The 26,201-nt window shown below is 37.1% G+C and overlaps 1 long non-coding RNA gene across 3 annotated transcripts in view; it reads right to left on the reverse strand.

Annotated features, from left to right (window-relative positions):
- Positions 1–3,561: 3,561 nt before the first annotated feature.
- LOC129010406 (uncharacterized) overlaps positions 3,562–26,201 on the reverse strand; it is an 85,006-nt gene continuing 62,366 nt past the window's right edge. For all 3 annotated transcript variants that reach the window (XR_008492992.2, XR_008492993.2, XR_008492991.2), the window contains 3 exons: positions 12,323–12,487; positions 10,495–10,631; positions 3,562–9,827 (listed from right to left, as the gene is read on the reverse strand). This is a non-coding gene — a long non-coding RNA (uncharacterized LOC129010406). The remainder of the gene's footprint in view (positions 9,828–10,494; positions 10,632–12,322; positions 12,488–26,201) is intronic.

Raw genomic sequence — 26,201 nt, forward strand, 5'->3', positions numbered from 1 at the left:
TGTGTCTTCTTTGTAATTAGCAGAAACTCTTGGAAATCAAGTTATTATTTCACACCAATTCCTTTTCAATTGACTTTTTTTTTTTGAGATGGGAGTCTTGCTCTGTCGCCCAGGCTGGAGTGCAGTGGCGTGATCTCGGCTCACTGCAAGCTCCGCCTCCTGGGTTCATGCCATTCTCCTGCCTCAGCTTCCCGAGTAGCTGGGACTACAGGCACCCGCCACCACACCCGGTTAATTTTTGTATTTTTAGTAGAGACGGGGTTTCACTGTGTTAGCCAGGAAGGTCTCGATCTCCTGACCTTGTGATCCACCTGCCTCGGCCTCCCAAAGTGCTGGGATTACAGGCGTGAGCCACCGCACCTGGCCTTCAATTGACTTTTGAATCTCAGAATTACAGTAAATATTTATCTACATAAAGCTGAAATGAATACTCACTTAATAACAAAGCAACTAACAACTCCCTTCATTTTTCTTTTCTTTTCTTTTCTTTTTTTTTTTTGAGACAGAGTCTTGCTCTGTCACCCAGGCTGGAGTACAGTGGCACCATCTCGGCTCACTGTGACCTCTGCCTCCCAGGTACAAGTGATTCTCCTGCTTCAGCCTCCTGAGTAGCTAGGATTACAGGCACATGCCACCACGCCCAGCTAATTTTTGTATTTTTAGCAGAGATGCGGTTTCACCATGTTGGTCAGGCTGGTCTTAAACTCTTGACCTCATGATCCACCTGCCTCGGCCTCCCAAAGTGCTGGGATTACAGGCCTGAGCCACTGCACCCAGCTGCCATTTTTCTTATAGTGATTCCCCTTTTTTCTTTCTAAGCTATAAGACAATAGAACAGTCCCTTTTACTCCCCTAAAAACAGACAATTCTATCAAATAAGAACATGTATAAAAGGTCTTCTGAAACTTGGGAGGCTATAGAGAAATGTTATCATTTCTTTATTCTAAAAATGTTATTATTGTATTATTTCACCTCAAGCATGTATAGTAGATGAGAAGAGAAAAGGCTGATAATTCATTATACATGTGCCATGACCTACACCAAAGGGTTGTAGAAAATTCAGGGAAATCTGCATACTGAAACATTTATTAAAGATTAGACAGTATTTAATCATTTGCTGATATTAATTTTACATTACTTATATAATTTTATATTTTTGATATATTTGAAAAAAACAGTAGAAAAAGATCATTGTCCAAAATGGGGAAAGAAAATATATGTTAATCATAGGCAATGTCATAAATTAATGAGTTAACTTAGTGGAAGTTTGATAAACAGCAGGGTTTTTAGTAGACTATGATTTCAAGAGCATTATTATGATCAAATAGTCAATAACAGTAGTGATAAATACATGGAATGCTTTTACTTGAGTTTCTCTCTTTCTCCCCTCACCCCCACCTGTCTTTATTTCTACCTCCACTCCTTTTGTTGTCATCATGCATATGTCAATTTATTTTCACATACATGGTTTCTACTTACTAGTCACTTAAGAAGCTGAGGGGTAGATTCCGTTCCAAGACGGCCGAATAAAAAGAGCTCCGGTCTGCAGCTCCCAGCATGATCGATGCAGAAGATGGGTGATTTCTGCATTTCCAACTGAGATACCTGGTTCATCTCATTGGGATGGGTTGGACAGTGGGTGCAGCCCACAGAGGGTGAGACAAAGCAGGGCAGGGCATTGCCTCACCCGGGAAGCACAAGGGGTCGAGGCATTTCCCTTTCCTAGCCAAGGGAAGCCATGACAGACTGTACCTGGAAAAATGGTACATTTCCACCCAAATACTGCACTTTTCCAACAATCTTAGCAAATGGCACACCAGGAGATTATATCCTGCTCCTGGCTTGGTGGGTCCCAGACCTATGGAGCCTTGCTCACTGCTAGTACAGCAGTCTGAGATCGATCCGTGAGGCAGCAGGCAGGGGGAGCGGCATCCACCATTGCTGGGGCTTGAGTAGGTAAACAAAGCAGCCAGGGAAGCTCGAACTGGGCAGAGCCCACTGCAGCTCAGCAAGGCCTGCTGCCTCTGTAGATTCCACCTCTGGGGGCAGGGCATAGCTGAACAAAAGACAGCAGAAACTTGTGTGGACTTAAACATTCCTGTATGATGGCTCTGAAGGGAGCAGTGGTTCTCCTAGCATGGCGTTTGAGTTCTGAGAGTGGACAGACTGCCTCCTCAAGTGGGTTGCTGACCCCCGTGTAGCCTAACTGGGAGACACCTCCCAGTAGGGGCCGCCTGACACCTTATACAGGCGGGAGCCCCTCTGGGACTGAAGCTTCCAGAGGAAGGATCAGGCAGTAATATTTGCTGTTCTGCAGCCTCCACTGGTGATACCCAGGCAAACAGGGTCTGGAGTGGACCTCCAGCAAACTCCAACAGACCTGCAGCTGAGGGACCTGACTGTTAGAAGGAAAACTAACAAACAGAAAGGAATAACATGAACATCAACAAAAAGGACATCAACACCAAAACCCCATCTGTAGGTCACCATCATCAAAGACCAAAGGTAGATACAACCACAAAGATGAGGAGAAACCAGAGCAGAAAAGCTGAAAACTCTAAAAACCAGAGCGCCTCTTCTCCTCCAAAGGATCGCAGCTCTGCACCAGCAATGGGACAAAGCAGGACAGAGAATGACTTTGATGAGTTGACAGAAGTAGGCTTCAGAAGGTCGGTAATAACAAACTTCTCTGAGCTAAAGGAAGATGTTTGAACCCATCACAAGGAAACTAAAAACCTTGAAAAAAGATTAGATGAATGGCTAACTACAATAAACAGTGTAGAGAAGATCTTAAATGACCTGATGGAGCTGAAAACCATGGCACGAGAACTATGTGATGCATGCACAAGCTTCAATAGCCGATTCAATCAAGTGGAAGAAAGAGTATTAGTGATTGAAGATCAAATTAATGAAATCAAGCAGAAAGATAAGTTTAGAGTAAAAAGAGACAAAGAAGGCCTCCAAGAAATATGGGACTATGTGAAAAGACCAAATCTACATTTGATTGGTGTACCTGAAAGTGGCGGGGAGAATGGAACCAAGTTGGAAAACGCTCTTCAGGATATTATCCACAAGAACTTCCCCAACCTAGCAAGGCAGGCTAACATTCAAATTCAGGGAATACAGAGATCACCACAAAGACACTCCTCCAGAAGAACAACCCCAAGACACATAATTGTCAGATTCACCAAGGTTGAAATGAAGGAAAAAATGCTAAGGGCAGCCAGAGAGAAAGGTTGGGTTATCCTGTAGCTCCACATAGTTACAAATTATTAATTTCTTTGTATTACATTAATATGTTTAATATTTTATAAGGTGGAATATATGTTACACATACATTAGAAGTTTATGTTCTCCCTGGGAGCAATCCTGAAATATACATAATCACACCCCTATATGCATATTAAAAATACATTTGATTTTCAGCCTTTTTTTTCACCCATCTTGAGAACTTAAACAGGATGTAAAAAATTGACATAGAAAGAATAGACAAAATATGTCTTCATAGTCTGAAGTCAACTACATAATTCTATATTTTTATAATCCCATGAGCATGAAAAGCTCAGCAGCTGTGCATTAGGAAGTTCAAACATCATAGTTTCAGGTTTTAACCTTATAGTGTCTATAAACACACAATATGTGGCCAGTGGAAGTTGTTTATTAAAAAATTCACAACAGTAATATTTAAAATATTTTTAAATATGCTTTTTAAACTGTAATTTGTTTATATTTATAGACCATAAAATTCACTGATCTCATGTAAAATATACTTTGAAGTGACAGAGTCCGAGATATTGATCTGTTTAAGCAAATGTCCTAATAGAAACTATTAGGAAATAACATTTTTTTTTCTCTCTAGCAAGATTCTTCATTCCTCCAACTCTTGCTTCCACTCTTTTTCCTTTTTCTTCTTCCCTCTCATAGAATGTTTTTTTTTTTCTTATTTTTGCTCCATCTTTAACATTAATTTCTTTGCCTCCTCTTCTTTTTTTCCTCCTTGCCATTTCTTCTCTTCTTTGTGCTTCAGGGGTTTGCTTACTTCCCTAACCTTCTTTTCTGGCTGTTTCTCTCTTTCCTATGGTTACATTAAAACTCCTTTTGGCAAAATCTCTCCTTCAGATACATCAGGGCCCTTGAATGAAATGCCTGGAAAATTAATTCCATGTACATTTTATGAAATCTTGCTCACAGCTGCATTTTTCCATTAGAGATGGTTTTAAAAGGCTGCATTTAAGACACACACACACACACACACACACACACACACACAGCCAAATGAGGCAAAGTTTAAGTGAGAAAACATGTGTGGAGCATTAAGCCAAGTGACAGGAGGAGGGTTGCATTTTCAGAGAAGCAGGGAAGTTCTATAAATGCCTTGCAAATAAAACAAGAACACTTTTGAACTTTAAAAATAAAAATCAGATTGCCAACATGGAATTGACTAAAATAAAATTTGCATTTAGATTGAAAGACAATTAAAGCTCAGCTTTTTTAAATTTTATTTTTGGTTTTATTTTTTTAATTGTACGTTAAGTTCTAGGGTACATGTGCACAACGTGCAGGTTTGTTACATATGTATACATGTGCCAGGTTGGTTTGCTGCACCCATTAACTCGTCATTTACATTAGGTATTTCTCCCAATGCTATCCCTCTCCCATTGCCCCACCCCATGACAAGCCCCAGTATGTGATGTTTCCCACCCTGTGTCCAAGCGTTCTCATTGTTCAGTTCCCACCTGTGAGTGAGAACATGCAGTGTTTGGTTTTCTATCCTTGCGATAGTTTGCTCAGAATGATGGTTTCCAGCTTCATCCATGTCGCTACAAAGGACATGAACTCTTCCTTTTTTATGGCTGCATAGTATTTCATGGTGTATATGTGCCACATTTTCTTAATCCATTCTATCACTGATGGACGTTTGGGTTGGTTCCAAGTCTGCTATTGTGAATAGTGCTGCAATAAACATACGTGTGCATGTGTCTTTATAGTAGAATGATTTATAATCATCTGGGTATTTACCCAGTAATGGGATGGCTGGGTCAAATGGTATTTCTAATTCTAGATCCTTGAGGAATCACCACACTGTCTTACACAATGGTTGAACTAGTTTATATTCTCACCAACAGTGTAAAAGCATTTCTGTTACTCCACATCCTCTCCAGCACCTGTTGTTTCCTGACTTTAAAGATCACCATTCTAACTGGTGTGAGATGGTATCTCATTGTGGTTTTGATTTGCATTTCTCTGATAACCAATGATGAGCATTTTTTCATGTGTCTGTTGGCTGCATAAATGTCTTCTTTTGAAAAGTGTCCATTCAAATCCTTTGCCCACTTTTTGATGGGGTTGTTTGATTTTTTTCTCATAAATTTGTTTAAGTTTTTTGTAGATTCTGGATATTAGCCCTTTGTCAGATGGGTAGATTGCAAAAATTTTCTCCCATTCTGTAAGTTGCCTGTTCACTCTGATGGTAGTTTCTTTTTCTGTGTAGAAGCTCTTTAGTTTAATTAGATCCCATTTGTCTATTTAGGCTTTTGTTGCCACTGCTTTTGGTGTTTTAGTCCTGAAGTCCTTACCAATGCCTATGGCCTGAATGGTATTGCCTAGGTTTTCTCCTAGGGTTTTCATGGTTTTAGGTCTAACATTTAAGTCTTTAATCCATCTTGAATTAATTTTTGTATAAGGTGTGAGGAAGGGATCCAGTCTCATCTTTCTACATATGGCTAGCCAGTTTTCCCAGCACCATTTATTAAATAGGGAATCCTTTCCCCATTTCTTGTTTTTCTCAGGTTTGTCAAAGATCAGCTGGTTGTAGATGTGTGGTGTTATTTCTGAGGCCTCTGTTCTGTTCCATTGGTCTAGTTATCTGTTTTGGTACCAGTACCATGCTGTTTTGGTTACTGTCGCCTTGTAGTATAGTTTGAAGTCAGGTAGCATGATGCCTCCAGCTTTGTTCTTTTGGCTTAGGATTATCTTGGCAATGAAGGCTTTTTTTTTTTTTTGGTTCCATATGAACTTTAAAGTAGGTTTTTTCCAATTCTGTGAAGAAAGTCATTGGTAGCTTGATGGGGATGGCATTGAATCTATAAATTACCTTGGGCAGTATGGCCATTTTCACAATATTGATTCTTCCTATCCATGAGCATGGAATGTTCTTCCATTTGTTTGTGTTCTCTTTTATTTTGTTGACCAGTGGTTTGTAGTTCTCCTTGAAGAGGTCCTTCACATCCCTTGTAAGTTGGATTCCTAGGTATTTTGTTCTCTTTGTAGCAATTGTGAATGGGAGTTCACTCATGATTTGGCTCTCTGTTTGTCTGTTATTGGTGTATAAGAAGGCTTGAGATTTTTGCATATTGATTTTACATCCTGAGACTTTGCTGAAGTTGCTTATCAGCTTACGGAGATTTTGGGCTGAGACGATGGGGTTTTCTAAATATACAATCATGTCATCTGCAAACAGGGACAATTTGACTTCCCCTTTTCCTAATTGAATATCCTTTATTTCTTTCTCTTGCCTAATTGCCCTGGCCAGAACTTCCAACACTGTGTTGAATAGAAGTGGTGAGAGAGGGCATCCCTGTCTTGTGCCAGTTTTCAAAAAGAATCCTTCCTGTTTTTGCCCATTCAGTATGATGCTGGCTGTGGGTTTGTCATAAATAGCTCTTATTATTTTGAGATATGTTCCATCAATACCCAGTTTTTTGAGAGTTTTTAACATGATGGGCTGTTAAATTTTGTTGAAGGCCTTTTCTGCGAGATAATCCTGTGGTTTTTGTCATTGGTTCTGTTTATGTGATGGATTACATTTACTGATTTGCATATGTTGAACCAGCTTTGCATCGCAGGGTAAAGCTGACTTGATCTTGGTGGATAAGCTTTTTGATGTGTTGCTGGATTTGGTTCACCAGTATTTTACTGAGGATTTTCACATAGATGTCCATCAGGGATATTGGTCTAAAATTCTCTTTTTTTGTTGTGTCTCTGCTAGGCTTTGGTATCAGGATGATGCTGGCCTCATAAAATGAGTTAGGGAGGATTCCCTCTTCTTCTATTGATTGGAATAGTTTCAGAAGGAATGGTACCAGCTCCTGTTTGTACCTCTGGTAGAATTAGGCTGTGAATCCATCTGGTCCGGGACGTTTTTTGGTTGGTAGGCTATTAATTATTGCCTCAATTTCAGAGCCTGTTATTGGTCTATTCAGGGATTCAACTTCTTCCTGGTTTAGTCTTGGGAAGGTGTAGGTGTGCAGGAATTTATCCATTTTTTCTAGATTTTCTAGTTTATTTGCATAGAGGTGTTTATAGTATTCTCTGATGGTACTTTGTATTTCTGTGGGATCGGTGGTGATATCCTCTTTATCATTTTTTATTGCATCTATTTGATTCTTCTCTCTTTTCTTATTAGTCTTGAGAGCCATCTATCAATTTTGTTGACCATTTCAGAAAACCAGCTCCTGGATTCATTAATTTTTTGAAGGGTTTTTTGTGTCTCTATCTCCTTCAGTTCTGCTCTGATCTTAATTATTTCTTGCCTTCTGCTAGCTTTTGAATTTGTTTCTTCTTGCTTCTCTAGTTCTTTTAATTGTGATGTTAGGGTGTTCATTTTAGATCTTTCCTACTTTCTCTTGTGGGCGTTTAGTGCTATAAATTTCCCTCTACATACTGCTTTGAATGTGTCAGAGAGATTCTGGTACATTGTGTCTTTGTTCTCATTGGTTTCAAAGAACATCTTTATTTCTGCCTTCATTTCGTTATTTACCCAGTAGTCATTCAGGAGCAGGTTGTTCAGTTTCCATGTAGTTTGCGGTTTTGAGTGAGTTTCTTAATCTTGAGTTCTAATTTGATTGCACTGTGGTCTGAGAGACAGTTTGTTATGATTTCTATTCTTTTACATTTGCTGAAGAGTGCTTTACTTCCATCTATGTGGTCAATTTTGGAATAAGTGTGATGTGGTGCTGAGAAGAATGTATTTTCTGTTGATTTGGGGTGGAGAGTTCTGTAGATGTCTATCAGGTCTCTTTGGTGCAGAGCTGAGTTCAAGTCCTGGATATCCTTGTTAATCTGCTGTCTCATTGATCTGTCTAATATTGATAGTGGGGTGTTAAAATCTCCCATTATTATTGTGTGGGAGTCTAAGTCTCTTTGTAGGTCTCTCAGGACTTGCTTTATGAATCTGAGTGCTCCTGTATTGGGTGCAAATATATTTAGTATAGTTAGCTCTTCTTGCTGAATTGATCCCTTTACCATTATGTAATGGCCTTCTTTGTCTCTTTTGATCTTTGTTGGTTTGAAGTCTATTTTATCAGAGAGGAGGATGGCAACCCCTGCTTTTTTTTTTTTGCTTTCCGTTTGCTTGGTAGATCTTCCTCCATCCCTTTATTTTGAGCCTATGTGTGTCTCTGCAAGTGAGATGGGTCTCCTGAATACAGCACACTGATGGGTCTTGATTCTTTATCCAATTTGCCAGTCTGTGTCTTTTAATTGGGGCATTTAGCCCTTTTACGTTTAAGGTTAATATTGTTATGTGTGAAGTTGATCCTGTTATTATGATATTTTGCCCATTAGTTGATGCAGTTTCTTCTTAGCCTTGATGGTCTTTACAATTTGGCATGTTTTTGCAGTGGCTGGTACCAGTTGTTCCTTTCCATGTTTAGTGCTTCCTTCAGGAGCTCTTGTAAGGCAGGCCTGGTGGTGACAAAATCTCTCAGTGTTTGCTTGTCTGTAAAGTATTTTATTTATCCTTCACTTATGAAGCTTAGTTTGGCTGGATATGAAATTCTGGGTTGAAAATTCTTTTCTTTAAGAATGTTGAATACTGGCCCCCACTGTCTTCTGGCTTGTAGGGTTTCTGCCGAGAGATCCACTGTTAGTCTGATGGGATTCCCTTTGTGGGTAACCTAACCTTTCTCTCTGGCTGCCCTTAGCATTTTTTCCTAATTTCAACCTTGGTGAATCTGACATTTATGTGTCTTGGGGTTGCTCTTCTCAGGGAGTATGTTTGAGGTGATCTCTGTATTTCCTGAATTTGAATATTGGCCTGCCTTGCTAGGTTGGGGAAGGTGTCCTGGATAATATCCTGAAGAGTGTTTTCCAACTTGGTTCCATTCTCCCTGTCACTTTCAGGTACACCAATCAAACATAGATTTGTTCTTTTCACATATTCCCATATTTCTTGGAGGCTTTGTTCATTTCTTTTCACTCTTTTTTCTCTAAATTTTTCTTCTCACTTCATTTCATTAATCTGATCTTCAATCACTGATATCCTTTTTTCCACTTGATCGAATTGGCTACTGAAGATTGTGCATGCATCACATAGTTCTTTTGCCATGGTTTTCAGCTCCATCACATCATTTAAGGTCTTCTCTACACTGTTTATTCTAGTTAGCCATTCATCTAATCTTTTTTCAAGTTTTTTAGCTTCCTTGTGATGGGTTCAAACATCTTCCTTTAGCTCGGAGAAGTTTGTTATTACCGACTTTCTGAGGCCTACTTCTGTCAACTCATCAAAGTCATTCTCTGTCCTGCTTTGTTCCATTGCTGGCAGGGAGCTGCGATCCTTTGGAGGAGAAGGGGCATTCTGGTTTTTAGAGTTTTCAGCTTTTCTGCTCTAGTTTCTCCCCATCTTTGTTGTTGTATCTACCTTTGGACTTTGATGATTGTGACCTACAGATGGGTTTTGTTGTGGATATCCTTTTTGTTGATGTTGATACTATTCCTTTCTGTTTGTTAGTTTTCCTTCTAACAGTCAGGTCCCTCAGCTGCAGGTCTGTTGGAGTTTGCTGGAGGTCCACTCTAGACCCTGTTTTCCTGGGTATCACCAGTGGAAGCTGTAGAACAGCAAATATTGCAGAACAGCAAATATTACTGCCTGATCCTTCCTCTGGAAGCTTTTTCTCAGAGGGACACCTGGCTATATGAGGTGTCAGTTGGCCCCTACTGTGAGGTACCTCCAAGTTAGGCTACATGGGGGTCAAGGACCCACTTGAGGAGGCAGTCTGTCCATTCTCAGAGCTCAAACAGCATGCTGGGAGACCTGCTGCTCTCTTCAGAGCTGTCAGACAGGGAGGTTTAAGTCTGCAGAAGTTTCTGCTGCCTTTTGTTCAGCTATGCCCTGCCCCCAGAGGTGGAGACTGCAGAGGTAGGTGGGCCTCATTGAGCTGTGGTGGGCTCCACCCAATTTGAGGTTCTCTGGCTGCTTTGTTTACCTACGCATGCGTCAGCAATGGCAGACACCCCTCCCCCAGCCAGGCTTGCTGCCTTGCAGTTTGATCTCAGACTAGCAGTGCAAAAGGCTCCACAGACATGGGACCTGCTGAGCCAGGCATGGGATATAATCTCTTGGTGTGCCATTTGCTAAGACTGTTGGAAAACTGCAGTGTTTAAGTGGCAGTGTCCTGATTTTTCTGGTACAGTCTGTCACGGCTTCCCTTGGCTAGGAAAGGGAAATCCCCCAACTCCTTGCACTTTCCAATGCCCCGCCCTGCTTTGGCTCACCTTCCATGGGCTGCACCCACTTTCCGACCAGTCTCAGTGAGATGAACCAGGTACCTCAGTTGGAAATGCAGAAATCAACTGTCTTCTGCGTCGATCAAGCTTGAAGCTACAGATGAGAACTGTTCCTATTTGGCCATCTTGGGAAAGCAATCAATACAGCAGTATATTAATGTCAAATGTAAAACTATGGTTCTATTATATATGCATGGCAGGTTCAACATATCTTTAATAAATCTAATATAATTAAGTTACCATAAAGTGTTATATCTCATCACTACATACAGTTTGAAAAAATTTAGAGATTCTGAAATCGGTATGATGATTTCATATAAAACAATAGGCTGAAATATAACATTTCCTCTACTTTCTCTCTTCTGGTTTGCTACCTATCATGTGCTTGAAACTTAACTCTGTTTTCATTTATTCCTTTTGTCTGTGGTTCCTGCTTTTGTTTGTTAGTTTTATTTGGTTATTTGTTTAGAAAACTGTAGTTTTTCTATGGCAAAGTAATCTATATAATTTTATCAAAATGTGTGAAATATTCATGGATGTGACTGAACTTTCTGCAGAATAATATCTGATACTACTGGAACAATTTGTACTGGAGCCTTAGAAAACACCGATGAACTGCAGACTATGTATGGTTAAAAAAATATTTTTACTTGGTACAGAGTGTCAGTGTTAGGGCAGTCATTTCACCACTGTTCTTTATGGCCCTTGGAATCATAAAACTGATTTGTCAGAGATTCTGGATATCTTCAGACAATGTGAGATAATGGAAGAAACTCTTAGCTCAAAGACAGAAGATAAGGCTTTTATCCTACTTCTGCCATGTTAGTTAGTTATTTGTAAGCAAACCAAGAATAGGAGGAGTTGATTACCTTTAAAAATAGTGCACTTATTAAGAAAAAAGAAAATAGAAAAAGTGCTGCTCTTATTAGAATCATATTTAATTTTCACTAGCCATTGGCAAGATGGATGATGGTAAAATGCACTTTTTAATTGCAAAAAGATAATATCTAATATTAAAACAATATTTGAATGCTGACTATAAGCTCTCCTCTGAGCACCATCTGAATTTCTTTATGTAGTAGTTACCGCAAGACATGGTAGAAACTTCATTTATTAACTCATTCAATCATTAACACATTCTCTCATTTAATTTAAAGTCCTTACATTGGCCTATGAGGTTACACATGACCTGTCCCTTATCTCTTCTACTTCTCTCTCCCTTGCTCACTCTGATCCAGGCCCAGGAGGTTATTTGCTGTCATTCAGATGTGCCAGGCACACTCCTGACTTACTTCTTTTGTGCTAGTTGTTTTCTCTTCCTGGGGTTTTTCTCCCCCGAGTGTCTTTTAGGCTGACTTCCTCACCTTCTTTGAGTCCTTGCTCAAATGTCACCTTCTCAAGGACATCTATTCTGGCACTTGAATTAATACTGCTGATTTCCTTCTTTCATCACCCACCTTCTTGATTTTCCCTATTTTCCGTTACTCTGCTCTGCTTTTATCCCCTGTAGTGTATCAGCTTTTAGCACACTGTGCAGTTTATTTCATTATTATCTTTAGATTGTCTTTCCCTCTCTCTTCCAAACTTTGTGAAACACGGATATTTTCGTCTATTTTCTTCCTTGATACAAGCGCCTAGGATAATGTATGATCCATATAAGACACTCACATATTTGTGAAATGATTCAATTTAGCAAATAGGTATTAAGTGTCTGCTCTGTTTCAGGATTTGTGCTTACTACTGGGAATAAAATGAAGAACAAGACACAATCTCTAACCCACAAAAGTTTATGTGGTATAATTCCCAGGACACTCACCACAGATTCTGATTCATTTGATCTTGGATGGAATCTAGTCGTTTGCAACTCTGCCAGACACACCAGAGGTTTCAGATGTACCCTGTCCTCACCACGTCCTCCCAGCAAGCAGGGGAGCTGTCTTGTCATGGGATCTTTGATACTTAATACAAAGCCTGAAACATACTGGGCATTGAATAAATCAAATGAATTGAAGGTACTTTCTATCTTCCAGAAACACATAAAAACATTGACAAAATTTGTACCAGATAATTATTTATTTATTTTTCTAAAAGCACTTCTAACATAACAGAAATGAATTTTCTATACAGAGAACAGTTAACTGAGAAAAGAAAGACATGTGCATATGGAGATTCAGAGGAGGGAACAAACCTTCAAAATATTCCACTAAGATTTCCACTGCTCTGATCTTGAAAGCTATATCTTGAGAGTAATATCAATGTTATCTTTAGGTATTACTTAAAATTCAATAAATGTAATGATTAGTACATGTGGAAAAAATGATGGCTTTTTTGGTAGCATTTCACATTTATGAGGGGGCTGGGGCAGTGCTGGTGATACTGGATTTGCAAGTGATCAATGGGCAAGCTATTGTTATAAAATTCACAGAATACATACATGTCACGACCAGATTCACATCTCTCCAAGATAAATCTGCATATGAAAAACTCACATGGATTGACTGACAGTGAATGCTTAAATTATCATCAGCTGAGTACCCAAAATTTTCTCTCTTGTCATTTGATACCTGGGCCGGGAATTGCATTGATTGGCTCCAAAGGGACTTGGACTACAGTTTGGAAAGGGAAAGGTTTCATGCACCACAATAAAGTTTGAGCATAACACAACTTGTCATAGGATGTAATTCAGAATAAAGCCTGTGTTTATTATTGGGAGTAGCAAAAAAGCCTTGTCATAGAGTGCAGATTCTTTTATAATATGGTTGATAAACATAGTATGCTTCCTGCTAAAGGCCAAGATTCCAGAAGAATGATATTATAAGCCAGACTCTGAGACATATAACCATTCTCAAATAGAGAGTTGAAATAAGTAAAGCCTATTTTTTTGGACCCGACTCTTTTCTTTTTGTATATATATCCTCCTCTATTTATTCTTTTTGTACCTCAGCCATCCAGTACTCTCATTTCGCTCTCCTTTTCTTTTAATAAATCCTTATTTTCTGGAAAGAGGTTTATATCAATAAATTATGCCTGAGAATAAGTTTGTTAATGGTTGCTTATCCCAAGCATAATCTACTTCAAGTGCATTTGACTTGTACTTATCTCTAATTGTGAAATCAGTGTTTTCAAACAAAAATTTCAAGATCGGGGGTTGAGAATGTTGTGTTTTGAAGAGTATGGAGGAGTTGATTATTAAATACCTATCATGTGTCAGGCCTTGTGCTAGATATTTGGTCTTCATTATCCAATTTAATTATCTTGAAGAATTCTATGAGGTGGGTAGGGTAATATGCTTTTTTCTTTTTTCTTTTTTTTTTTAACAGATGAGGAAACTGAGAGTTAAGGAGGTCAATGTACTTGCCAAAGTTCATGGGTTTTAACCCATGAACTGATTTCAGAGACATCTGAGCTCCTGCCTTTCTATATTCCACACCACTACAGAGACACAAATATGTGGGTAGTGTATATTGATAAGACTTGGAAAAGAAAGCAAGAATTAAAGAGGAAAGTAAAAATAAGGAAAGGTGTTACTCAACTGTACCCATCTTAACTAAAGTTATGAAGTCAGTTTTTAGATCATTTGAAAATATTTGCTCTCCATAACACAGTCAAAAGGGTGTCTAGAATTTATGGTGGGAAAATAAATATTTATCATGTATTGAGTGCCAACTCTAAATATTTACCATGTATTAAGTATATGATAGAGCCTGAGTTGGCCCTATCATATACTATCTCTAATCCTGATAACAAGAATTACATTATTATCTCCATTTTGTCATTCCAACTCACTGATTCCTTCTTCAGCTATATCCATCTTACTCTTTACCCCAGCTGTTGTGGACTTTATTTCAACCATTGTATGTGGGATAACTAACATTTCCTCTTTGTTCATTTTTATAGTCACTTGCTTTTCTCATATCGCTAATACTTTCTTTTATTTCTTTCAATACACTTGTTTTTGTTGTTTTAAAGTTTTGGTTGGTTTGTTCCAATACTTGTGTTTCAGATGATATATGCTATTGAGCTGTTGGATTTCCTTCAGGTAATTTTCTTCCTTAGGTGCCATTTACTTTAGTTTATTCCTAGGTTTTTATGCTTCAGCTGTTGAGTTATTATTTAATTCCTTAGGCAAAAATGCATAAAAATACCTGAGGTTCTCAGTTATTGTAGCAGGTAAGGTGTATTGGGGAAGGGCCAAGATTAAGTTCCAAGTCAAGAGTCTCAGTCACTTTTGGTAACTCATATGTACAGTGATAGTTGTTATAGAAAAATTTTGATTAAAACAAAAGCTACCACTACAAAGATATAATTCCTAAAATTAAAACACAAAGCAAAACAAAAATATGACAACACCAAGTGCTGGTAAAAATGCAGGGAATAGGAAATTTTCATAGATTCCTGGATGAAATAAAAGTGGGATAGCCACTTTGTAAAATAGTTTGGCAGTATCTTATCGAGTTAAACATACACTTAACAAATGACCTAATAATCTTACTTTTAGGAATTTACCCAAGAGAACTGAAAATGTATTTCACACAAAAATATGTGTGCAAATAGTTATAGGAGCTTTCTTAATAATTTTCACCAAGCTAGAAATAACCCAGACAACTTTCAACTAGAAAATGGATAAACAAACTCTGTATGTGAATACAAGGGAATGTTACTAAACAGTACAAAGGAATATACTACTGAGACAACATGGACTAACCACAAATAAATTATACCATGTGAAAGAAGCTATATACAAAAGCTACATACTATGTCATTGCATGTATATTTCATTTTTTTGTTTAAAAAAAGGTTAAAGTATGGTGGTTTCCAGGGGTTGAAGGAGGGAGAAGGGGTGGACTACAAAGGGCAGCCTGAGAGAGACGCCAGGTTGATGAAACTGCTCTGGATCTTATCTGTGTTGATAAATACATGAATCTTTGCATTTTTCAAAGTTCGTAGAAATATACATCAAAAAGAGTGAATTTTTCTGTATATAAGTTAAAAATATAATTTTTTAAAAAAGTAAAATCTAACCTTTTTGATTCTTTTTTATGCTCACTTTTGAGACAAAAAGTAAGTGGTTTAAAAATATCATGAAATAGTGTGTGTTTTAAATTTAAGAAACAGTCTTGTGGTTCAGTCACAAAGTCACACCTGAACTAGTTTCCTTTTTTTTAAACTATACTTTAAGTTTTAGGGTACAAGTGCACAACGTGCAGGTTTGTTACGTATGTATACGTGTGCCATGTTGGTGTGCTGCACCCATTAACTCGTCATTTACATTAGGTATATCTCCTAATGCTATCCCTCCTCCCTCCCCCCATCCCACGGCAGGACCTGAACTATTTTCATTAGATTTATTTAAAATATTTAATAAGCAGTGGAGTTTGAAGAAAAATGTTTTCAGCTTTATTATTTTTATGTTGTGCCAAACTTTGCTTCCACCCGGGTGTGTATGTGTTTTAAGATCACTTTGTTTTCTTAACAAGGTCTTTTGGAGGAGAAAAATTTTTAGTTCCATTAATGGATTGCCCCCTTCTCTTAGCTTATTAAACTTGATGGAGATAAATGAGTTCAAATGCAGGTGGCCACCCAAAAAAAAAAAAGAAAAAAAAACACCCACTAAATTGTGAGGTCAATTCCCACCCAGGGTTTACAGGCCCTTTATTCTAAATTATAAGTGGAAAATGCTCAGGTGATCTCATGCTCATAAAGTTGGACCAGTGTTCCCTAACAGGTGTTAAAAAAGAATTCAGACTATCGGAGAACTGATGGAACCACATCTGTTCCCGTTTAGTATGCACAGCTGTTTGAAACTATATTGAGACTCTCAGGCCCCCTTTGCAATAACTTGCTTGAAATGATGGATGTACAAACCAGATTCAGAATTTTGAGTTCTAATAAATGTGTTGGAGTGGCCACTCAAATGCACAAAGCTGATCCCTCCCTCATCTCTGTTGTCCTGGTACTTGCCTAGTTGTTGATAATTATTAGGTGTCAGTAAATAATTGAGAAGCAAATAAAGCTCTCTGGATCTAATAAATACGTGAGTTTTCATGACCTTCTTGTGCATCTTCTGTAGTATAGGTATAATACCTTACATTCCTATTATATCACAGAACATTGAGAGTAAAAAATAAATTAGTTGTCAATATAAAAATGCAATGAAATAATATGGAAGTTTTATAATACTGAATCTGTAGTGAGAATTCTAACATTATAACTGACTCAGTTCTGGGTTGTCTCATTCTCTGAGTCTTCCATTTTACTTAAATGTATTTTCATAGGTTTGCATAAAGGTGTCCTTACTTTGGATTTCAATGCATCCCACAGGAAAATTGTATAGGATCTGTTTGCAGAGCCATATTGTTTTTCAAAGAAAGTGAAATAAAGCATCATCAGATTTGGGGCGCTTTATTTCATAATACTCAAACTTTGCTTGGCAATAGAGTCCTTATTTCAACTTGGGTGGGAGGTAAAGAGAGAGAAAAGTGGTAAACCTAGGAGAATAATTACTTAGAAATGTCTAAGTCAAAGCATTTCTCCTTGTGGTGACTATTTCTCAACATCCTGATCCACCCACTGTCTATCCACTATTTGATTTTTCGTTTTGAGGGTAAATTAGCTTACTGCTTCAAATATCCCTAATGCTACAGGCTTAAAAATAAAAATTAAAACAGCAACCACGGTGTACCTTTGGATGAATCCACTTCAGAGCCATGCTCACAAGATGTGGTTTGTCATGACTTTGTCCTAGGCTAGTATAGATTCTTGGGTGGGAGTGATGGAAGGAGCTGCTACTTATTATTTACAACCTTCAAGTCGTTAGTAAATGCTGTTGCAGCTCTCTTGTTTGCATAATCTTACCTGAAAAATTAGAAAACCAAGAATTTCTAGATTCAGCTGGGAATAATTGGGACTGGCAATTGGAATATTGTCCTTGAAGGTGATGACAATGACAAAAATGATGATGAGGATGATAGAAATAGTAATAATTGTCATAGCTTTCTTGAATACTTATTATATGCCAGGCATTTGCTATTGTAATCTACACACTAGATAATTTACAGCCCAAATCTGTGCGAGTCAGGTATTAGAATAATTCTCTCCAAACTCCATAATGCTAGCTTTAACCAGATCACAGTCACTGTCACCATGGCAGCTATAGGCATTTTTCTCCCCAACTCCACTGCACCCATCCAACCTATACAAATTTAATGTGCCAAGGAACCTATAGCCTCAAAAGCTGAAGCAAACTGGCATGGGAGCCTTCTTTGGGGAGTCATTCATGCTATGGAGACCACGGAAGCATCCAGGTGGTGCTTAGACACTATAGTTATCCAAAATAATTCTGAAAGATTTGTCAGATAAACCACCTGAACCCCTCTACGCTTCACTCCTCCTGATTCCTCCAGCTCCCTCCTTCCAGACAGGGGAAATTCTAGAAAGGAGCCTGATGGAGCCACAGGTTTGTCATTCAATACATATGCTATGTTCTACTTCCTCTGTGTCCTCACTAGGTACACATCAGCAGTGGGGGTACTTATTATTCTACAAGGCAGGTGCCGACCTTCATGTCAGATCTCTCTAGCCCCATAGCAGCCTGTTTTTTCAATCCCCTCTCTTGATGTGAAGCCTAAAGAGACTAAAAGAATATCCAGAATAGGAGAAGGGTTAGGAACTTAGGAAAGAAAAGCAGTGATCATGTTCAAAGTCATTATATTTCTTTAAAATAATGTTCTCTAAAGTAGGAATTCTTACTCTTTTTTATTCTTAGTGTCCGATGAACACTAACGACCTTATTACGTGTTTGTTGAATAAAAGGTGACAGCTCTAAATTAATGGGCCAGTTCTGAAGGTTGTGGGTTTTCTGGATATTGACTTTTTTAAGTTGCCAACTTATAGTTATTGTTCCATTATTTAGTGTCACTCATTGAGTCAAAAAAAAAAAGAGTATTAATCTAACCGGTTTAGGAAATTAATAAAAAATATATTTTCCTACATTATTTGTCTGCTTTGTATTTTGAGGGAAAGAATACACAAATTAATACAGAATTTTTGCTTCAAGTTTTCATTTTCAGAAATACTGCCTTATGTTTGGTCCAAAAAACATTTTTTTAAGTCAGTGCTTAATGTCATGGTCTGGCAAACAAAGAGGAATAGGCCATGGTTTCACCTTCTGTAGGGGTAACTAATCTGATATTGAGTGGGCACCAGTTTGACAGCCGTTTCTGCCCATCTGCCATATTTACACATTTCCTATATCCCTCTTTTAACAAGATGAAAACATGTTGGCCAGGCTGGTCTCGAACTCCTGCCCTCATGGTCAGCCCCCATTGGCCTCCCAAAGTGCTGGGATTACAGGCGTGAACTATCGCACCTGGCCCCAAATTGGGATTATTAACTGGCCTTTCTACCTTTAATTTTGAAGCCAGAGTCATTTTTCTAAAGCAAAAAATAACTTTATTTTGTCTTAGTTAAAACTTTTCAAGTCTTAACTACCATCCTTCAAACCTCTAAGCCTTCAGGGTAAATGTTCTAATAGATTCTAGTCCCTTAAGGAACCTCTGTCTTGGCATCTACCGAAATTTATTATTTGTTTGCCTTTCTGTGCAGATAATACCTTATTGAAGGAAGGAATTACACTTTTTATCTTTGTATTCTCAGCACCTAACTGGCATTTAGAAGGTATTTAATATATGTTTGTTGAATGAGAGATGGAATTAATTAAAAAAAAAACAGATAACATTGTGGACTATGAAAAGTCAGCCAAAGTAGAATACTATTGATATGAGCAGACAATATTGATATATATAAGTGGTAATAGATAAGGCCAAAGTACTTTTATTTTGACAAGCTTTTTGGAAAATATTTGGTAGGATGTAGGACAGTTTGTGAAGACTGTTTTACATACTGAGTTGAAATATCAGTCATCAGGGAATAGACAAATAGTCTGTGGTTAGACTGAGTATATTCATAGGCTATTCAAAATGCATTGTAAGGCACATGTTGTGTTTATTTTCCTTGAAATAAATTCTAGCATTTTTGAGGCAAGAGTATTGATGGCAAGAGTATTGCTGGCAAATCTTAAGTAGGTTATGTCAGTTGCGTTTTGGAAAGTTTTAGCTCATAAACTATTTTACCAAATTTTAAATATATCTTTAAAATAGAATGTATTTTAAAATTTTTCAATTGTTTTAAAACTAACGAACAAATCAAGGAATAGAATGTTACATAAATAGTATGACTTATTAGTTGCTTAAATTGTGACTTTTCAAATGTTTGATTTTATAAAAATTTACTTATCTGTTACTAGACAATATTCATACAACTATTATTATTTCAATGTAATCAAAAGCTCAAAATTCAAATTTAAAAGGATACAAAGAATGTTGAATAAACATTTGTGCTTTTTTTTTTTTTTTTAGTCTTGCAGAAAATTGGAGAAAATCTGTAGTTGTTTGCAAGGTAGTTGTAAAACCAGCAGCTGGTTCAAAGTTATTCTGAATTTTTTAAAGAGTTGGATTAGGGTACTTTTACCACTGAAAACCAACATCAATATACTAAAGCTTACAAAACAAAGAAAATCTAATGAAAAGAGTCATGTTTCAATGCCCAATTTGTGTCACTAAGAATCAGACACTGGTTCTAAAGTAATGGGTCAAAATCATGTCAGTTTGCTATCTTTCAACCATTTTCTCTGATTTATCCAAATGAAATACTCCAGAAGATTTTACTAACTGTAACATAAATTTATGGAGAATTTTCTGGTGAAGATATTTAGTGGAATTTTTCAACTCTGGAAACATTCGAAAGCTGCTAAAAGAAACACAGTATCAAAGTTTCTGAAATTTACAGTGAATCGGAATTTTTATGAATCCCTGCCAAATGTATTATTTCCCATCCATCACTGTCCATTGGTCTCTCTTATGAGTTCAGATCCAATCTTCCCAGAAATAAAAAAGCAGCCCAAGAAAAATTCTTTTATTTTAACTTTATCATCTTCAGTACTGACATAACTTTTTCATTTTGCACATTTGTTCAGTGTGAAACATTCAGAGTGTTACTAGGAGGAAGGAATTTCAGAAGCTGGCTTGAATTGGAAGAAGGCATGCCTCCTGGGGCAAGAAAAAAAGATGTCTATGGTCCTCCTCACTTGGACCTCACTTGGTAAATAAGCTAACGATATTCACTAGGAAGAAGAGTTCCTATCAGCAGGATGTCTCTGGCTAAAAGATTACTTATGATAAATAAACCCCATGTGGATTTAATCCATGAGGCATGACTCCCTAGAGAATTTCACCTAAGCTATATAACACACTCTGGGGTATAACATGGAAATATTATATAGTTAAATGGTCTTTGCAGTGTGAGGAATCCTACCAAACCTCATGGGGACCTCATCTGTTGTGCTTGTGTCCATTGTGGAAAAGCTGGACCCATGGAGACCATAAGAGGTTGCACCCCTCTCTTCTCCAACTGAGCCTCTTGATTGTCTGTATCCTTAAGGCTGTAAAGGTCGATGCTGAGTAAGATCTCTGACTCTTGAGAGTAGAATTTGAAAATTCAATCCCATGCATAAGCTGAGCTGTCAAATAATTCCAACATATTTTGCTCTTTAAATATCCATTACTATTTTTTCTTTGATGTCATTTTTCCAGAAAATGAGTTTTGGAGATAAATATGCAATTAATTCCCCTTCAAAAAGAATAACATATTAAATTTAACAAAATGTTCCTTCAGAATTGGGTTACAATTTGAGAGTGATTCCAGCAACTCCAAAAATTTCCTTTGTTTGTTGATGGCATATTCTCTCTGTGACCACAGAAGAAAAGGTTTCATGTAACTGAAAACATAATTATGTCAAAAAGATGATGTAAAATGTCTCCCCATTTTCCCACTCTTTATTCATTTCCGCATGCTACATTTTATCAACAATTTTTATTGGAGTTTTAGTACCATTGCTGATGTCTTCCATTTTTCTAAGTAGGAAAAATGTTCAGATGTCTCATGTTCAGAGATTTGAGGATTTAATTTTCACTATGTTTTAAGGCTAGTTATAAAGCTGGCTGTTTCACTTTTTGTCTCATTATCTGCAAATGGTCTGCAGCAGAAAGCAAAGCAAACACGTTTTTGATTTTGAAGAAAGCAATTTCTTAACTTTTTGTCTCCTTTTGTTTTGGTAAAGACTTATAAAACCACAACGTTGTCACATGTTGACTATCTCCTCTGCTATTTTTTTCCTTCTCATTGAACTGTAGTGTAAAAAGGTTCACCTTTAATCTGAAGAGGTTTATATCCTCTCTTAATCCAATTAACTCTCAAATCATCTGGAACCAGTACTGGCCATGAAGCAATATCAGAATAAATGAAAAATATCATTGTCTCTTCTGCTTCAAATTCTTGGTCTCAGTCTTTACTATATCTATCTATCTATCTATCTATCTATCTATTATCTATCTATCTATCTATCTATCTATCTATCTATCTATCTATATCTATCCTCATTATCTATCATTATCTATCTTTATCATTGTCATCTGTCTATCATCTATCTATCCTGTTAATGTTGGTTTTTACTCGCATTTTCTTTCTCTTCATTACTGTCAGTGCTTACAGATAATGTTTCAACATTTTCTTTCACTCCTGTGCTATCTGAATTTTGTGTTGTTTCTAGTATAGGTACTTGTGTTTTTTCTAGTATAGATACCCATGCACATTTGCATTTCTAAAGAATGGTTGTTTACTATACCGTATTAGTCAGGGTTCACCAGAGGGACAGAACTAATAGGATAGATGTATATGTGAAAGAGTTTATTAAGGAGAATTGACTCCCATGATCACAAGGTGAAGTCCCATGATAGGCTGTCTGCAAGTTGAGGAGCAAGGAAGCCAGTATGGCTTAGTCTGAGTCCTGAAACCTCAAAAGTAGGGAAGCCAACAGCACAGTCTTCAGTCTGTGGCCAAAGGCCTGAAAGCCCCTGGTAAATCACTGGTGTTAAGTCCAAGAGTCTGAAAGCAGAAGAACCTGGAGTCTGATGTTAACGGGCAAGAAGCATCTAGCATGGGAGAAAGATGAAGGCTGGAAGACTCAGCAAGGCAGCTTATTCCACACTCATCCACCCGCTTTTTCTAGCCATGCTGGCAGCTGATTGGATGGTGCCCACCCAGACTGAAGGTGGGTCTGCCTCTCCCAGTCCACTGACTCAAATGTTAATATCCTTTGGCAACACCCTCACAGTCACATCCAGAAACAATACTTTGTATCCTTCAATCCAATCAAGTTGACACTTAATATTAACCATCACGTATACACAATGCTGAAGGATATAATTATGTTGCAACTATGGTCAGTATTCTCATTGGCATTTAGAAAAATAATAAACAATTCCAAGTTCTTATTTTATTTTATAAATAATCATTCTCTAAATTTCTGCAGAAGTCATTCTAGTGGAAACATTTCTTCAGGTGTGTCATTTTTTAGAACTTTAAGGAAAAATTATTTATTCTTTTTAGGCTCATCTCATTCACTGGAAAATGCTGCAGAATGAAGACATAAGAGTGGAAAGACTTTCCCAGACAAGCTAAAATGCTCATCAGAGAGCTGTGCATGCAGTACAGACACATTTTAAAAGTTAATACCAACTTTGGAAGTACTGTGTGATCTAATAGGAAATATGGATTCAAAAAGATCAGCTTATGTATTACTCTCTGATGAATAGGATTTTTCTTTTATGAGTCCTCTTTTTTATTGTTTGGAATTTTAGATGAAGTTAATCCATCACAAACATCCAGGATCAGACTTGGACAATACACAATGAAATGCCAAGCTTTAGAGTGATTTCTTAAAGATCAGCACCTGGACATCGGGAAGTCATCGATGCAATAAGCAAATGTAAGAAAATGAATGTTTAAATAGAAAAATGAAATCAAATGTGAAAAACAATGCCAGGAAAAATGACAAAAGAGAATGGTCTTTCTTTGTCAGAAGAAATCAAAAGGGCGGCATTTGAATGCCTCAATTGTTTTCACTAAGAATTGGACGCTCATTTCTAAAGCAATAATCACATAATGTGAATGTTCATATGTTTTAACTATTTTCTCTAATTTTTACAGAAAAAATTTTGGAAATAAAACTTCAAAAGATTTTACTAAATATCATAGAAATTTATGACAAATGTGGTCATAAAGATATTTAGCAGGAATTTTTTGAATGTGGAGATATTTGAAAGCTGGTAGGTAGAACTGAAACTTCTGAAGTATACAGTGAAATGGGATTTTTATGGATGGATGCCAAAGTTATCACTATGCTTCAGGCTTTTCCTAAGTCTTAATTGGAAATAAATTTTTAAATTTTGGAATTAATAAAAAGTCTTCTTTGACCACCTATGAGCAAAGAAAGATTGACAAATCTGGCTATGCTTTCTATTAAAAATGAAAATATGATGAGAACTAATGTTGATGAAGTTCTTAACAAATGTGCAGAAATCAAGTCTCTAAAACACAAAAAAGGAAAACGTAACATTCCTATAATGGACCAATAGAAGATTCCCCCCCAATTAAAAAAAATCTATCAGTGTAGTTAAGGAGTATTAATCCATTACTTTTCTGTTTCTTGTAATGTTATTTTTACTTTGTGTTTTTTATTTTATTTCACTAGCATAATAATATATATGAAATTCAACGAAATAAAATTTTCACTATCTGCCTTTTCTGGCCATTAGTTTTCTTTATTTTATTTCATGATTGATTATTATTACTAAAGTTAGGTTTATCAAGTAGAGAGTTAAATAATGTTAAAATAGAATCTGTTCCAAATGTTAAATATGCTAAGTATGACACTGATTTTTAGTTCTTGATCTATTTGAAATTAGATGACACTGTGTGAAGGAAGTGTTGAGATAAGGGTAAGTAAATTTCATCTGATACGAACATAAAGAAAAAAGTAATGAACTCCCCAAAGTGAAGAACTTTGTTGTTGCTGAGTTTTTTCTCCCTTGTATCCCCACTGTCTATACCAAATTCAGACATGATTTTTAAGTATTTGTTGAATGAAGAAACATGGTAGAGTATACTAAATAATTTTAGAGAGAAGAAGTAGCCCAGCTAAAATAGATAATCATGAGATTTTATGCCATGGTGAAAAGTTTAGGATTTGTTCAGAATATTATTGTGCATGAGAGTGTATATACTATAAGCTTATAAAACCAGATGATATCAAATTTGCATTTTAGGGAGCTCACTCTGGTCATGATGTGGTGAAGGAAGTTGATATTAGAGTCAGGTTGCTCAATTAGTAGACCACTAAAATAGCCAGGTAGTAGAGGGCATATATAAAAGAAGGGAGGGAATGGATCTGAGAAATATAGGGGAGCCAGACTCAACTGAACTTAGATGTGGAAAATGAAGGAAGGATCTCTGACAACTCCCACTTCTGACTTGGATGCCCGGATGAATCTTAGACTAATTGTTTTAGTTGGGTACTGAGTATGCAAGCAAGTCAAAGGAGCTACTTGGCCTGTGAGGCTTTTCAGTGGAGTAGTACTCTAGGCAGATAGACCTAAAGTCCTGGAACTTAGGAGAGAGGACCAGGATATTGTTCTGGATAGTGGATCATTGTTGAAAAGAGGAATCTGAAGCTATAAAAATGTATGAATTATTGAGCAGTGAGAAGAACTGGGACATGTGTGAGACCTGAGGAGGGACAACATTTATAGGCTGAGAGGAGCAAGCCATGCAAATAAAGAAGATGTTGAATCAAACACCAAAGGAGGAAGTGATCAAAACTGATCAGGTGTCATAGGCAGGACAGAGAAGGTCACTGGGAAAGTAAATGGGAGATGAGGAGGTGGGGACATAAAGTGGTCACCACTCTTTCAAGAGCTTAGCTTCAAAAAGAGAGAATAATAATTAGGAAGAAACAGAGATTTGGCCAAGGGTAGGTTTGATTATTTTAATAAAAATAACTTTATCCTATTTATTTACTTATTATAAAAGAAAATGTTTATTTTAAGTAATCCCAAAATGCCTACATTAAAATGTGAAAGCCACAGATCAACACCTAGTAAAAAATGTTACAAGGACTAGAAACCACATCTGTCCTCTTAGTTTTCGTTTCTGGTAGCTCTTTGAGATAGCTAGGGTAACTTAATAAGGAGGCAGAAACAAATTTGTTCAAGAGAAGACTTTAACATGGCATCTGTCATATCAGATCTCATGCAGCCTAACTTAAGAGAGGAGAACTTTACAAAGCTTTGCATGCCACTTCTCCATAACTGCTTCCTTCTATCACCCTAAAATTCATAAGTGGGGCAATAGAAAACATTGTCCAGAAGTCTGGTCTCACCCTTTGGATATTCAAAACTTAAGTCTGGATTTGTATTGGAATTTGTTTCTACTTGAAAGATGTAAGAAATTATAATAGAAACCTCAAAACCTCTTTTGTTAGGGCAAAAAGCACACGAAGCCAACGAACAGAAACTGAGAGAACTTCCAATACAACACAACCTGAATTTAATTATGAGGAAACACCAAACCCATATTGAGAAACATTCTACAAAATAACTGAGCAGTACCCTTCAAAAATGTCCATGTCAGCAAAGATTCTGGAACTGTTTAAAATAAAAGAGGCTAAAGGTACATGCCATCTAACTCATAGTGCCATGCAAGGTTTTCTTAGGTGTTAAAGAACATGACTGGGACAAATA

This window comes from Pongo pygmaeus, chromosome 10 (assembly GCF_028885625.2).
Source record: "Pongo pygmaeus isolate AG05252 chromosome 10, NHGRI_mPonPyg2-v2.0_pri, whole genome shotgun sequence".
Classification (NCBI taxonomy): domain Eukaryota; kingdom Metazoa; phylum Chordata; class Mammalia; order Primates; family Hominidae; genus Pongo; species Pongo pygmaeus.